Raw genomic sequence first — 14750 nt, forward strand, 5'->3', positions numbered from 1 at the left:
GGGACAGAGAGAAGGTGAAAAAGAGAATCTGAATCAGGTTCCATGCTCTGTGAAACCCAACATGGGGCTCCATCTCAAGATCCTGAGATCATGACCTGAGCCAAAATCAAGAGTCAGATGCCTAACCAACTGAGCCACCAAGGCAACCCTCATGGTCAACTCTTATTTCTGATTCCCATTAGACTCTCAGTGACTCCCTTGTTTACCTTTGGCCACACTGAAGGACTTTTTAAACTCCCATTCTTTGTCTTCTAAATAACTAGCCAGACTTACTCTCCCTGCCAAAAGATCTTAGACACGGAAATAAATGTTTCTTATTCAACTGACTGACTAAACTCCTTTGATGACAAAACCAATTCCACTGTAAAATCATCCTTTCTGGAACTTGTCTATTCTTCCCTATAAAAAGTCCTCCCTATAAAACTATACACTGCCAAGGCACTCTACTCTTCAGATATAGAATGTGCTCCCTATTGTAATAATAGCTAAATAAAATAAAATTCATCATTTGTTCATTGATTTTTGTTGTTACTGTTCTTTTGCCTTTGACATTAAGAATTCATCATTTTGTTATCTTCTAGTTTTGAAATATGTTGAGCCCTATAAAAATAAGAAACTCTGGGTTGACATTTAGTTTTAAACACATAAAATGTTTATAATGCAAAATTCGTCTGTTGAAACTTCAACCAAATTAAAGTGAATTATATGTCCATATGTGCATACAGTTTTCTCTATGATTTCATTCAAGAGCAGGAAAGAACCAGATGAATCAGGCAATGGTTTAAATAGCAACAGAAGAGAAAGATCTTCCTATGCAGGTTGCACAATAGGATGAAAGGTCACTACACATATAGTGCTATTTGTAGAGCAGAAAGCAATCCTCCAATCTGTCCTTTATGTTTGGGTATGGTGTGTTGGGGGGGGGGGGGGGTTGTTGAATGGAAGGAATTCAGAAAGTGGCATTTAAGTGAGTGGTGTATCAATAAATTGAGAACATGAGATGTTGATTTAGCACTGCACACTGGTATCAGCTAATTCCTTAGCCTGATAATAAAGGAAGATATAGAAGATGACAGGATGGTTATCAAAAAATGGGAGTCCTGAGGGGAGAAGGGAAGGAAGGACATGGAATCTGACTGCAACAATAACACTGAAATAGACTAATTGTTCTTATTTTTCAGTTCTACTTACAGATCTATTCTTCATTTTAACATGTTGGTCTTTTGACTCTATTCACTGACTCAGGAAATTGGGAAGCTCCTATAGAGGTCAGGAATCAAGCATGGTTTAGGACCCATTAGTCCCTGCCATACTGCTGGACACAGCCCCCTTCAGACTATGTGCTTGCTGAGGTACCTTGGCCAAGAAATAACCAATAGCTGAGACTTAGTAAGAAAAATCATGTCATTCCTTATTACTGGAATCTATGATTCTCATAATCAGTTTAATGCATTTTTGATAGTAATAAGTATAAAAACAAAGGGAAATGTCAGTGGATAAAAGGTCTCTGGTGAGTCTCCTGCTCATGTAATGCTAACTTCCTGTGAAGAGAGATTATCCCCATCAAATAAACACTAAAAACACAGACTTTGGAAGCAGGTATACTTGTAACACTTTGGCAATGTAATGCAGTCTAAAGATTACTAAGTCTTTTTAGTTTAGTTATAGTTTTTACTAACTATATCCTGTATTGTTACACATATATTAATTTACATTCACTTCTGTACACTATAAAGAACTTAAGAGTTGAAAAGAAAAATACTATTTCTGAATATTTTAAAAGTTATAGCTCTTAACTTTAGCTATAAACCTTGAAAAATATTTTTATTGATTTACATAATATAACCAAATGACTCATTAATTGGGCTATATATTGATTGATGGATATAAAATTAAAGTAAATCTTCACTAGAGGTCCTGGATGGCTCAGTAGGTTGAAATGGCAACTCTAGGTTTCCACTCAGTTCGTGATCCCAGAGTTGTGAGATCAAGCCCTACGTTGGGCTCCCCATCAATGGGGAATCTGCTTGAGATTCTCTCCCTGCTCTCAAGCTCTTTCTCTTTCTCTAAAATAAATAATCTTTAAAAAAAAAAGTAAATTTTTACCAAAGTTTTCCTACATTGAAATATTAACTATCCTTTTGTAACATTGGTTAAAAACAAGAAATATTTGGTAATAATACCTTTGGAATTGTATACTATCATTCTGTTAAGAAGTTTAATGAATTTATCTTTTGAGAATTAATTATTCTCATAACATTCCCAAGAGGGGATATTATTTTAATATCCAAATATTTTAAATTATTTGACTTCTTCTCCTAGATAGCACTAAACTTATTTTGATTGAAAACTGAAGTGCAATGAAATCATATTACAGCTAATTTATAGGAAGTTTCTCTTCTGAGTGTATGAAATAAATATGAAAACAAAATTTGAGAATAAAAATTTTCTACATAATTAGAAAAATTTAGAAAATTTAGAGAAACTATCAACATTTTTCAAATTTCAAGATTTACTTTTCCAGATTTTTAAAAACTTAATTAATTAATTAATTTGACAGAGAGAGAGAGAGATCACAAGTAGGCATGGAGGCAGGCAGAGAGAGGGGGGGAAGTAGGCTCCCCACTGAACAGAGAGCCTAATGTGGGGCTCGATCCCAGGACCCCAAGATCATGACCTGAGCTGAAGGCAGAGGCTTAACCCACTGAGCCACCCAGATGCCCTTACTTTTCCAGATTTTTTAGTGGACTATTAAAGTAGTCTGCCATTTGAAGTTATATTCATCATGTGCTTTTTTTTTCTTTTATTTTTGGTGAGTCAGAAAAAAACATCTATTCTAAATATTTTAGATAGTCTCAATCCATATAAAAATGTAATCTAGAAGATTCTTTAGAGAAAAACCTCTCAAAGCAACATTCTTTATTCCTATTCTATAGCAACTTCATCTGAAAAAAGAACTATTACTGAAGTGAGGGTCTACTTCATGAGAGAGAAAATCAAAAGTTTTTGGATTTCAGGGTGCCTGGGTGGCTCAGTGGGTTAAAGCCTCTGCCTTCAGCTCAGGTCATGATCTCAGGGTCCTAGGATCGAGTCCCGCATTGGGCTTCCTGCTCAGTGGGGAACCTGCTTCCCTTCCTCTCTCTCTTCCTGCCTCTCTGCCTACTTGTGATTTCTGTCAAATAAATAAATAAAATCTTAAAAAAAAAAAAAGTTTCTAGATTTCGGAAAGACTGTTCCTAATGTGATAATCTCCCTCATTTTGCTCTTGGAGGCCACTCAGCCAACTAGTCATGATCACCAGAGAGCGCTTTTTGGAGCTCAGTACTCAGTGAATCAGTACTCAGCAGCGCAGGACAGACCAGATAGAAGCCTTGACTGTGACATCATTTCCATCTTTTCGTCAACAATATCCTTAACTATAAAAACCTGAGGGGTGTTAAGTAAAATGTGAGGGAGTCCCAGACAGAAAAGAGCTGAGTATCTGCTCACCTAGAGGCAACCAGTTGTCCTGTGGGAAGAAAGTTTGCCATGAGTCCAAGGAATTCAGTTCAAATGTCAGCCTGGCTGTTAACTCACTGCATAACCCTGGGAGAAATTCCTGTGTCCTGGGTTTCTTCACATGCATCACTCAGGACATAAGGAGATTGGACCAGATGACCAAGAGACTTCTTCTGACCAACTTACTATGTTCTAGTTTGTAAGTATTTAAGGAAAAGTCCCCCCCCCCCCAGTATATGTTTACTAGTATATGTTTATAACAAAAAAAAATTAACAGTTAGAAAATTCAAAATTCTGAATAGAAAACAAAATGATTTGTGAGACAAAATATATGCCCCACAAAGATATATAAAAAGTCCATTAAAAATAGGTAATTCAATTTCTCTCCCATCTTTTCTCTCCAGTAATCCCTCTTCAGTTTTTACCAGGAATGTATGGTATGACCAAAGTTAACAAAGCAGTTCTCTGCACATGGATAATTTCTATCCAGTGATCAAGGGTGAAAAGCAGTGACCATGTACTAAAAGGTCAGAGCTGTGTGTCAGGGGATGGTCCACATTCCCACTGTGAACAAGGCAAAGCTCTTGGACCCTGTGACCCTGAGTCTGCTTCTTTGTAAAGTTCAAAAAGAGACTCAGTGAAGTGCTAAATAACAAACTTATCCACGGGTGCCTGAGAATGGATTTACTCTACAGGAAATTAAATCAGAGCTATTGAGGGCTTGAGTTCATCCTCATTTTTTAAAAATCCAGTTTCTTAAAACATGACCCAAGGTCCATTTTCATTGTATTACCCACATCATTTGTGCTTATAGAACACTGATTTTCTTAAGCCATTGAAACATTAAGTTAAAAAAAAAAAAATGGATGAGTATCAGGAACCTACAAAGTTCTGTATTTTTCTTTGACATAGACTTGTTTTGAAAAACAAAACAAAACACCAAACAACAGCAAAAATAAACTCGAGACTGAGACAGAGAAGAGCTAAAACATAAAAGCACATTTCAAGCTACTATATATAACATATGGTAGAAAAATCTCCCTTGGATTATTGTGCGGTTTAATACTTTGTTATATGGACATGAATGCAGCACATTTGTGTTACAAAAATAAGAAGCTGTCCAGCTTGTACTTTTTACCTCAGAATTGGAAAGGCAGAACCAGTAAAGGCGATAGAGCATAAAACTGTGCTGGACAGATTTTACATCTAATTTACACGTTGGCTTAGAAGCATTAACTCTTGGTAGAGGAGATACCTGACTGTAATTTCCTAACTCTACTGGGCAAGCTCTGTTAAAAACAATGAGGAAGAAAGGGAAGAGGAGAGGAATTATGAAAATGTTTTCCTGTATTAATATACTTAAGCAGAACTTTAATTATTTTTATAGAAGTAAAAGGCAAATAAACAATATGGAGTTCAGTTATGCCTTAATAAAAAATGATAGCTTTTCCTTGATTTTCAATGAGACATGTCCTTAAAACATTATTTCTCACTGTTGAAAATCTTCCTTGATTTCCATTTCATTACCCAGTCCTCTTTTTGTTTCCACTTGCTCTAACCCTTCCTTCCATAACTTTTCCCCTCATCTTCTCTTCCTCCTACCCCAGTTTTCTCCCAAAGGCATTTGATGCCAGGCCTTGCCTCTAACATCCTCCATGAGCTCTTTATTATTTTTTCTAAGGATTTATTTATTTATTTGACAAAGAGAGAGAAATCACAAGTAGGCAGAGAGGCAGGCAGAGAGAAAGGGGTAAGCAGGCTCCCTGCTGAGCAGAAAGTCTGATGTGGGGGCTCAATCTCAGGTCATGAAATCATGACCTGAGTGAAAGGCAGACCCTTAACCGACTGAGCCACCCAGCCACCCCCCACCATGAGCACTTTAAATGGAAGACCCTGAAAGTCAAGTGTAGGGGCAGTGTGTGAGGGGAACTGAGAAAGCAGCCAGACCGCACACCAAGGGGAAGATGAACTAGACTCAGATAGTTGGGCAGATATGAAGAGAGAGAAGAGTTAGTGATGGGTTGCCCTGTTCCAAGGCAGCTGGTCTGTTCCCATTCCAGTCCCTTTCAAGGTAGCCTGTACTTCCTTTCTGTTCTAAAAAGATCCCTTAAGTCTCTCTAATACCACTTTTCTTCCTCTTCCTCCTCCTCCTCCTTTTTTAGTTTTAGTTTTTGGAAACTTCATTTCAACCAAACTGCTGTAGACTGAATGTTTATGTTTCCCCAAATTCATATGTTGAAACCTAATCCCCCAATTGAGGGTTTTTTGTAGATGCAGCTTCAGGAGACAATTGGGTCATGAATGGGATTAGTGTCTGTATAAGAGACCCAAGAGAGCCCGTTGCCCCTTGTACTATGTGATGTTGCAGCAAAAAGACAGCCATCTGTGAACCAGAAAGTGGGGCTCTCACCAGATACCACATCTGCTGGTGCCTTGATCTTAGATTTATAGTACTCTCAGCCCTGTATGATTTTTTCTGTGAGGGAAACTCAATGCTCCCCAAAATAGCTTAGTCCATTTTCACTTTTAGTTTTAAGAGAGTTTAATTTAATTTTAAAGAGCTTCCTGATCCTGAGCTAAACTCTGTTTTCCTGTTATTTCCAAAGTGGAGACAAAGTGGTGAAAGGGCTTTGGGTTCCTATAGATCAAGCACTGTTAGCAGCTTTGCTGCCATCTTGAGCCCAAGTTTCCTCTCTGTAAAAGTGGTGTAATAATAGTACCTATCTCATAACTTGTGATAAATCCCTAATAATCTTTAAATAGATAGCTCTTTATTAGTGGAGGATTGTATTATCATTATTACATCCATTGGTCTATTATATTTTTTAGAGACACCAAATAAACCAAATACTTGTTTGTTTGTTTTTTTAAAGATTTTTTATTTATTTATTTTGACGGAGAGAGATCACAAGTAGGCAGAGAGGCAGGCAGAGAGAAAGAGGAGGAAGCAGGCTCCCCGCTGAGCAGAGAGCCCGATGCGGGACTCGAGCCCAGGACCCTGAGATCATGACCCGAGCAGAAGGCAGCGGCTTAACCCACTGAGCCACCCAGGCGCCCCCTTTTTTTTTTTTTAAAGACTTTTTTATTTTATTTGAGAGAGAGAGAGAGAGCATGTAGGGGATGGGGAAGGGCAGAGGGAGAAGGAGAGAGAATCTCATGCAGACTCTGAGCTGAGCATGGAGCCTGATGCAGGGCTCACTCTCATCATCCTGAGATCATGACCTAAACTGAAATCATGAGGTAGATGCTGAACCAACTGAGCCACCCGGGCACCCCCTCAAATATTTGTTTTATAAAATAGCTCTATGTTCTTTATATTAAAAAAAAAAAATCTCTTGCCCCAAATAAAAGTTCTCTCTTCCAGCTATCATTCAGAAATACATAATAAGTGCTATAAATTTCAAACCTATCCTTTATTTCAAAGGAGAAAACAAGGTCATTTAAGATACAAATCTTGCATCATAAACCACTACCCTCTGGATCACCAAGAATAGCAGTTAACAAAATTTATCTCCACTGATCTCCACCTTTTAACAACCTCACAACTGACCTGTTTTCAGGTAGGAACATTGACAGAAATGTTACAATAGTTAAATGTTATCTAACTCAAAAACTCTCACATCAGGAAAGTTCAAAACCTAGGTTTCAATTTATCTCTCCTGCTATGATTTGGGACTCACTTTGGCTTCACTTAGGTCTCAACCTGTTGTCTTATTTTCAGGTTTTCTCAAGGATTTTAAGAAAGTCATTTTAAGGAGTTTTAGAGATTTGGAGATTAATGCAAAAAAATTATTATAAATATGCCATCAGAATTTTTTAACCTTAACTGACATGGTTATTTGGAATGAATTATGTATGGTAAGGCATACTTTGTACTTCCAGTTCCCATGAGTCCAGAAAGACACACATAAGTTTTTTGTTTCTCCTTGCTGCCAATGCATGAATTCTCTGTAGCCTCTTTTTCACTGAGTTTGTTTCAGTTTTATGAATAAGGTGTGTTTCCTTACTAACTTCTCCTGCCTCTATGTGAATGCTAGCCATGTCTCCTGTCTTCATGTGGATTTTTAATTCAAACTCTTCAGTTACAATGATTGACACTATTCCTGCTTTCATTCTATCCTTGAAAATGCTATTAACATAAATTCATCAATTTACTTTTCTGTCCTTTAGTTAATTAAAAAAAAAATTTAGGGATGCTTGGGTTGCTCACTCAGTTATGCACCTGACTTTTGATTTCAGCCTAGGTCATGATTTCAGGACCAGGAACTTTAGCCCCATGTCAGTCTCCATATTCAGCACAGAGTCTGCTTGAGATTCTCTCCCTCTGTCCTTCCCCCAACTGGAGTATTCTCTCTCTTTCTCAAATAAATAAATAAAATATTTTTTAAAAGTAAAACAAAAAAGATAAAATAAAAATCTTTGTTTAGCATATTTGAATTTCCCTCAACCTACTAAGAACTTGCCTATTATATCTTTAAATATTTCTGGTAGTTTCAACCATCCTGTTGTGTTTTCATGCATAGCATTTCTCTAAATATTTTATCATTATTATTTTTCCAGCACGGGTACCATATTTTCTGTAATTTCTTCATTTTTGCTTTCTGTACAGTTTTCTCAAGCCCATCTTTGGATTATTGCTTTTGTTTTCAGTAATGTCTATTTAGATTAGTTTCTAATTAGATTTTAAAAGTCTAATTAGATGTCATTGCCACTGAGTCTTTTCTCACATCCTCCATTTCTTACTTAATTATTTCATTTTATAAAGTCCATTGTTTGGTAAGTTTCCATTTTTGGGGTAAATTTTTTGAAAATATGAAGATGTTATACACTGTAGTTTTCTTCTGATTTCTGGAATATATCTCCTAAAATATCTATATTTTCTAATCCATATTCATTTTCTTCTCAGTTTTATCCTTTTGGATGATCATAATTTACCTGGGTCTGTTAGTTATCTAAAACTGAATGAATGAAATCTCCTTGACAGTCTTTTTTTTTTTCTTTTCCTGGCATCTATTTTTATTGAAGATATATGTCTTCTATATTTAATTATCTTGTGGCATGAGAGTGATAGGAAGCCAAAACCATGGTTAGTATGAGATTTGTGCCATTTTTCCTCAGAAATTTTTTTTTTTTTTTTTGAGAGAGAGAATGTGGATGTGACAGAGAGAGCAGTTTGGGTGGGTGGAGGGCGGTTAGAATGGAGAGGGAGAAAGAGAATCTTCAACAGGCTCCACACCCAACATGGAGCCTATGGCAGGGCTTGATCTCAAGACTCTGAGATCTTGACCTGAGCAGAAACCAAGAGTCCATCGCTTAACCAACTGAAATACCAGGAACCCCCTGCCTCAAAATTTTTTGCAGCTGAATCCATGGGATTGGGAATTTTCCTGTCTCTAAGAGAGGTATCCTTTTAAGTGAACCTTTAGAGTGAACTAGCAATTTTCCTAATATTTGAATTAATAGTTTTTCCTTTCATGTGCATTATTAATCCACATGTATTTTTCCCCTTGTGTTTAATTATCATCTGCTGTTATGAGGTTATCATGCTCTATGTCCTATTCTTTCTAATCAGAAACAAAGTAGAGAGAAGTTTACATCTTTATTGAACATATTCTCCAGCCTCCTTTCCCTTTCTAGTTTGTGAAGGCAAATGGCCCTCATGTCTGTTCTTTCTTGTCCTTCTTGCAATTTAACCACACTTCTAAGCTGAACCTTTCCTGGTATGAACCACTGGGCATTTCTTCCATTCACTCTCTGCATCATTATCCTGTTTTTACAAGCTAAGGAATGATGAATTGGCTCTCAATTCAATTTGGACTAAATTACATTACATGTGACATATTTATACATCACTATTTAATATTATATTGGGACCTATCTTACTTGTATCAGAGATGACACTTTTTTCCAGTTTCCCTTTTTCTTATTTTGGTATACATTTTTAACGTGTACACTTTTTTTTTTTTAATGTCTGATCTTATTTATTTGTCACTCTTAGAAAATCTCATTTTTGACTGGACTCAGACTTAGAGGTAGAAGCTCTCAGCGAGGACAGCCTCCGTCTCTTGGCAATCTGTTCCTGGCGTTTTTCTTTGGCCTCCTTCATTCTCTTGGCCAAAAGTTTAGCATATTCTGCAGCCTCTTCCTTATTTTTCTTAGTGCGCTGTTTCTTCAGAGCAATACGCCGACGTTTGTGTTGGAGGACACGTGGAGTAACAAGACGCTGTATCTTGGGCGCTTTGGTTCTAGGTTTCTTACCTTCTTTGTTTAAGGGCTTTCTCACAACATACTGGTGGACATCATCTTCTTTAGAGAGATTGAAGAGTTTGCGGATTCTGCTGGCTCTTTTGGGCCCCAGGCGTCGAGGCACAGTAGTATCAGTGAGTCCAGGAATATCCTTCTCTCCTTTCTTTACAATGACCAAGTTGAGAACACTGAGATTGGCATCCACGATGCAACCCGAACAGATTTGCGCTCTCTCCCGTCCTCCTTGGTCTGTAGCAGGAATGCCCCTTAGCAGCAGGCGGACACGGCCATGGGTCAAGACACCCTGTTTCATGGGGAAGCCTTGTTTGTCATTGCCACCACTGATTCGGACCACATAACCCTTCCATTCTTCACCGAGGGCGTCCGCAGCAACTTCTGTGGCCATACGCTTCTCATAAAAGGTTCGAAGTTTGCGTTCATCGTCCACTTCAATGAGTTTCTGGCAGCCAGTAGCTGGGAAAGAGATGTTCAGCTTCATCCTGAAGCAGCCTTAACGCCTCCAACGTGTACACTCTTTTAAGATGCACTTCTGACTCACTGAGCTAGAACAGTAGTTTATTTATACAAGAGGAAACTGAGATTTAAGGGAATCCTCTGTTAATTATATGGGACCATACATTCTTGTCACTTATATAAGTGACAAGGTCTAAGATCTAAGCGTTAAGGTCCTGAGTTGTAAAATGGGTACAATTATACATGCTTCCTTGTGTTATGAGAATTTAATGAATATGAAACCCATAAACACATTGCCTGGATGTTATTTATGATTGTTCCTAATAGTAGTAATATTTAAATTTTGAGATTTTTCTATGTGAGGGTCAACTTATTAATCTTGTATTTTTGAAGAGACAGCAGAATGATCAGTCAACCATTCTCTACTACCTGACAGAGTTCAGTTATCATTGGAAAATTTTATCAAGAAGAAAATAAATGAAACTAATATCCTGAATGTCAAATAAAGAATAATCACCTCTACCAAAGGGTGTTGACATAGGTCAATCATTATAACATTTTAATCAGGCTGACAAAGTTAGAAATAAAAACTATGAAGTAAATAAGGCAAAAGAAAAATTAAAATTTTGACTCTTTAGTCCCATTGCAGCAAATCTGTAAAACAAACCCATTACTAGGTAAGACTATAATCAAAATTAAAGAAATAGGAAATGGGTAATATATATGTTTTATTAACAATGTCAAAAACAGAACACACATAGCCATTTTAGATAATATAGTAACAAAGAGTCCCTTTACTGATGGTCTTGACCTTACATCATTCATCTTTGCTGTCTGCCACAAGTAAAGACTTAGGTTAACCTCCAAGAGCAAAATATGCTGGACTATGGTTTCTCTTTAGAGCTAGATTTAATGTATCTGAAGAGAGGCATGATGGAGGTAGATGTTATTAAGCAATAATTAATAATTAATTAGGTATATATGGCTGACTATGTCCTTAACTCTGTAACTAAATATTTTGATCTCAATAGTCAATGACTAAAAAATTATATCACATTATATTAGAATCCCAAATGCCATTCTTTGAAGTATCTATCCATTTTCTCTATAAGATCACCAGTGTTTCTCAGGGCTCATTTATCTAAGTATCTTGATATTTCTCAGTTCTCAGGAAATCAATTCCTCTCTCTCTCTCTCTCATTCTATCTTTCTCTTTTCTAATTGGACAGGAATTCATCCAACCCACTCTACCACTGTTCCCCCAAGATCTGACTGTCTACTGCTATATATTAGAGGTCCCTACTCCACTAACTTCTGGAGCCACTGAGGACTCCTGAGGCTTCCATATCTACTGCTTCCCTGGGGTGACAACTTAAGGGCCAAGTCTTGACAACCTCATAGACTTAGTTCTGTTAACTCCATGTCCATCTTTAGGCTCACTACTATTGAACATTGTATCTTTGAGTCTGTTAAAACAAAGGTTTGGCCATGACTGAATCACCAGCCTCCACTAACTGAGGTGATTCTCAAACAAAGGGGAAGATGCTGCTTCCTTCAATGAGGTGCCCCCAACACACGCAAACACACACACACACACACACATACACACGTAACTAGGGCCCCAAAGTTTACCAATTTAATGATGCAAGGTAAGCTCCTAGAGTCACTCACATAGCTATTTTCCCACAAGTGCACCCCAAATTCCAGGCTGGCTGGGTTAGGTGGTAAATCAATATCCATCCTTAAGTTGGCCTATAACAACATTATCCATTTCATGTTCTCATGCATCATCCATGACCCTTTCCTGACACCTCTCCTTGGTTGGAGTTTCCATTGTCTGACTATAAATATGTATTGAGTGCTTCCTATGTGTGAGGCACCGCTCAAGCAATGGTACATAAAACAGAAATAGTCTACCATTTGTTTTGATCATTTTGACCCTCAAAAAGAAGGGGTAATACCTTCCAAACATTTTTCTCCTCGAAGGTTCTTCTACCTCATATATATTTATGTATTCAAATAGCTCTGTACGATCAACCAGGTAGAATCTAAGTCCCAATTAATATATTGTGTAAAGAATTGTACAACTCCAAATATCTACAGAGTCTGAACTCCAGATCGCTACTCAGTCCAAAGTTTTTTACACGTTAGTGGTGTACCAAGAACAGGGCAATGGGAATGGTCTACACTGGGTGCAGGCAATCAGTAAATAAGTACATAAATTTGTTCTAGTTGTTTTTCTCTTTGTCATCAACAAACGCCAGCCATTCTAAATAATCTCAGGGTTAAAATAGCATTCTCAGGAAAAAAAAAAATGTTTTGTTGGTCTTGGAGTCAGAAAATTTTTTTCTGTAAAGGGTCAGATAGTTAACATTTTGGACTTTGGGGAATGTAAGATCTCTGTCACAATTACTTACCCTGCCAATGTAGAGCAAAAGCAGATGTAGACAGTACATAAATGGATGGGAGTGTCTGTGTTCCAATAAAACTTTATTTACAGAAATAATCAGAGAATGAAATTTGACCTGCAGGCTAGTTTGTGGCCTAAATTTCTAAATAATATTGTATTTACTGATGAGTTCTAACAATAACTATAAGCTTCAAATTAGCATATTTATGAAAATCAATTCAGAGAACTCCTTAGTTCTCTAGAGGCACTGACATGTGCAGACTCAACTATGTGGTTTCATTTCTAGGGTAAGTTCCTACCAGTAAGGAATCATTTGAGCTTGCATCTGCCTCGGTCTGGCCTCAAACCACCATGGTACTACATACTTTTACAATTAAACATACATTTAAAACAAAAGTGATGTAAGGAGGAATAAACAGAAGCTGGTCACTTTTGTTATACTATTTCAAGGTTGGCAAACTATGGTGACAGCCAGCAAGCTAAGATTGACTTTTTCCCTTTTGTCAGTATTTGAAAATTTTCGAAGTAAGAATAATGTTTTAAAATATGTGAAAGTTACATGAAATTCAAATTTCAGTGTCTATAAATAATGTTTTATTAGAACATAGCTACACATTTTTGTTCATATATTGTTACAACAGCTAAATTGAGTGGTTGCAAGAAAAATCATGTGACCAGGGTGCCTGAGTGGCTCAGCTGGTTAAGAAGCTGCTTTTGGCTCAGGTCATGATCTAAGGTCCTGCAATGGAGTCCCACATGGAGTATGATATGGGGCTCCTTGCTCAGCAGGGAGTCTGCTTCATCACTTTCCCTCTGCCTGTTGCTCTCCCTGCTTGTGCTCTCTCCCCCTCTCTCCCTGTGTCAAATAAATAAATAAAATCTTTAAAAAAAAAAAATCATGTGGCCAGCAAAGCCTAAAATATTTATCATCTGGCCCTTCACAGAAACATTAGCTAATCCCCATTCTATGTAACAGAAAATTTTTGTCTTTAAAAGTTGAAAATAGAAAAATATAAAAGTTGAAATAGAAAAACAAGATATGAATGGTAAGGTGTAGTACTTCTATTTGGTGAATATATTTTAGTTTATACATGAGATATTTTTTGAGATTGAATAATTAAAATTGAAAGTATTTTTTACTTGTTTTAAAAATAAAGAAGGAATAAAACTAATGCTTAATACTATTATACACCGTATTGGTGTGCTAGGGCTACCAAAAAATACCACAGACAGTGGCTTAAACAACAGAAATCAATTTTATTACTGTTCTTAAAGGTTGGAAGTCCAAAAAAAAAAAAATCGGCAGGTTTGGTTTCTTCTGAGGCCTTTCTCTTTAGCTTGCACATAGCAGCCTCCCTCTTATATCTTCATGTGATCTCCTCTGTGTGCACATATTCCCAACTCTGTTCAAATTTCCTTTTCTTATAAGGACATCAGTCAGACTGAATTAGGGCTCATCCTAATGACCTCATTTTAGCTTGCATCTCTTCAAAGGCCTTATTTCCAAATACAGTCACATTGTATGTACTAGGGGTTGACACTCAACATATGAATTTGGAAGGGACATAATTCAGCCTATAACATACATGATGAATTAAAAATATAGTCTTAGCTTTTAAAGCCTGAAAGGAAATAGGATTGCATACATTCATTTTATAGCTTAGAGACAAAGGTCTCTTCAAGGCAAGATAGCAGTGAGACCATGGAGGCCCAAAACTAAACTCAATGCTCTTTCCACTTTAGTTTACAGAGTATTTTTTCTTATTTATTTAACTGGCTACCACTGAAATAGCAACTTGCAAAATGTCATTATTTTGGTGTTCTCATTTTAGTTTTCTCCCTATACATTATTATACATATTTCTATTACCATACTATGCAAAACATCAATTTGGAAAAGTATCCATCAAGAAAAATAAAAATAAAAGACCTGGAAGATCAGTTCTTGGATAGAAATGCTGACAGGAACCTGACAGGAAAAAATTGTACTGGAAAGCAATGATTTTAATGATTATAAAGGGCTTTATCCTTCCCATCTGTGCCCCAAGCTGCCTTTTAAGGAAGTAGAATATATTCGGGATAATTTGAGAAAAACTTCTGATTCAAGGGAAAATCAGCCATCA

The 14750-nt window shown here is 36.9% G+C and overlaps 1 pseudogene; it reads right to left on the reverse strand.

The window, feature by feature from the left end:
* Positions 1-9452: 9452 nt before the first annotated feature.
* On the reverse strand, positions 9453-10252 carry LOC132017340 (small ribosomal subunit protein eS6-like; annotated as a pseudogene).
* Between the last annotated feature and the right edge of the window lie 4498 nt (positions 10253-14750).

The sequence above is a fragment of the Mustela nigripes genome, chromosome 5, assembly GCF_022355385.1.
Source record: "Mustela nigripes isolate SB6536 chromosome 5, MUSNIG.SB6536, whole genome shotgun sequence".
Classification (NCBI taxonomy): Eukaryota; Metazoa; Chordata; class Mammalia; order Carnivora; family Mustelidae; genus Mustela; species Mustela nigripes.